Below are 2,350 nucleotides of genomic sequence, written 5' to 3' on the forward strand. Positions count from 1 at the left end.
ACCCGAGTAACTCTGTAAAAGTCTCTGGTTTCACTTTTTTTTTTTATCAAGAAAAAAAAAAAAAAAAAACATTTGTTAAAAAAAAAAAAAAAAAAAAAAAAAAAACAAAAAAACATATGGATCTCAATTTCAGGTTATTTTTATTGTTTCCAAGATCAGAACTACAGCTGCGGGTAGCAGCAAATGCCTTTAATCCCAGCACTCAGAAGGCCGAGGCAGGAGGATCTCTGTGAGTTCCAGGCCAGCCTGGGCTTTGTTTTGTAAGGCTTTGTTTTTTTTTTTTTTTTTTTAATTTTTTAAAAATGCTAGACCCACACTGATTCTTGTATTTGAAAGGTGTGTTTGTGGGCCGGAGACATGGCTAAGCGATTAAAAGTACTTGCTGCTCTGGTAGAGGACCAAGGTTCTACTCCCAGCATCTACAAGATGGCTCACAGACACCTGTAACTCCAGTTCCAGGAGATCCATTGCCACCTTCTAGCCTCTTCAGGCACTGCACCTGCATGCGCACAGGCGTGACGCAAAACAACCGTACACATATTTAATAATATAAATACGTTTTAAAAAAATATTTTGAAAGGGTTAGAGAGATTGCTCAGCAGTTAAGAGCACTGACTGCTCTTCCAAAGGCCTGAGTTCAAATCCCAGCAACCACATGGCTTACAACCCTCTGTAATAAGATCTGACTCCCTCTTCTGGTGTGTCTGAAGACAGCTACAGTGCACTTACATATAATAATAAATAAATCTTTTAAAAATATATTTTTAAAAGTCTGGGTTTTTTTGTTTTGTTTTGTTTTTTGTTTTTTTGTCCTGATCTGTTTTGGTGGGTTTTTTTCTTGTATTTTTGTTTTTCCTTGTCATATTTTGTTTTATAAACAGGATGAATAAATCTAGAAAAACAAAATTCCTTCTTTTCTCTTTCAAGGGAAGGTGCTTAGCTATATCAATGCTCTTGTAAAAACTTGACTGTTGCCAGGCAGTGGTGATGCATGCCTTTAATCCCAGCACTCAGGAGGCAGAGGTAGATGGATATTTGTGAGTTCTAGGCTAGCCTGATCTACGGAGTGAGTTCCAGGACAGCCAGGCTACACAGAGAAACTTTGTCTGTTTTCCTCCATCTTCAGCCAATTAGCATCAGACTTAAGGAGACTTAATCTAGGGGTGAGAAACCTGCCCTGGACAATCTTGAGATAACCTGGTCAATCTAGAGATAAAATGCCTTACTATGGGCTCAGCTGAGAGGGACCACAGTTCCAACAGGAACTCTAGAGGAGGAACTCCGTTTGTGATCAGACAGAGATTTCCACCTACTTTCAAGCCTCTATCTGAGGGCAGAATCACACCTGTGAGAGCAACAGACTCCCTTGCAACATTTGCACAATTTTACTGTGGGCCTTTATTATTATTAGTAGTAGTAGTATTGGTATTAGTATTGGTATTAGTATTAGTATTGGTATTAGTATTGGTATTAGTATTATTGAGCAAGTTGTAGAGCCATGCCGGTGATATGGAACTTGAGAAGCTGGAGCAGAGCCCAGCCTTCACCTGAGCCTGGACCAGAGTTAGACTATGCCTGAAAATAGATAGTACTTAAGATCCATTACTTTCAGCCAGGCAGTGGTGGCACATGCCTGTAATCCCAGCACTTGGGAGGCAGAGGCAGGCAGATTTCTGAGTTTGAGGCCAGCCTGGTCTACAGAGTGAGTTCCAGGACAGCCAGGACTGCACAAAGAAACCCTGTCCCGGAAAACAAAACAAACAAAAAACAAAACAAAACAAAAGATCCATTACTTTCTGGATAAACTCTAATGTACATGGGCAGGGACAGTATATCTCTTGTTAGATGCTTTATTCTAGCATCAGCAGGATACCTGTACATAATAGCTACTGAGCATCTTGATATCTTGATTAATAAATTGAGCCAACCAATCTTCTGGGTTTTCTCCATTCTCAACCTGCATTTAAACCTTCAGTAGTAGCTCACTAAATAGCCAGCTAAAAATATTATTATTTTCAAGTTATGTGTATTGTGTGGTGTGTGGTGTGTGTGCAGGAGTGCAATGTGTATTGTGTGGTGTGTGTGTGTGTGTGCAGGAGTGCAATGCTCACAGAGGCCAGAAGGGTCAGAGATGCCCTAGAACTGAAGTTATGAAGGGTGGTGTGACTGCTGGGAACAGGATTCTGGTCCCCTGCAATAGCATGCTCTCTTGAGTGCTGAGTCAGCTTCCAAACCTAAATAGGCTTTTCAGACAGACATTATTAAGGAAACATTTGAAGAAAGTAGAGAGATGGACATATGACCTTCATTTTCTCTGCTCAGCCAGTTCTCTTCTGCTGTCGGTATGAAA

Source organism: Mus caroli, chromosome 9 (genome assembly GCF_900094665.2).
Source record: "Mus caroli chromosome 9, CAROLI_EIJ_v1.1, whole genome shotgun sequence".
Lineage (NCBI taxonomy): Eukaryota > Metazoa > Chordata > Mammalia > Rodentia > Muridae > Mus > Mus caroli.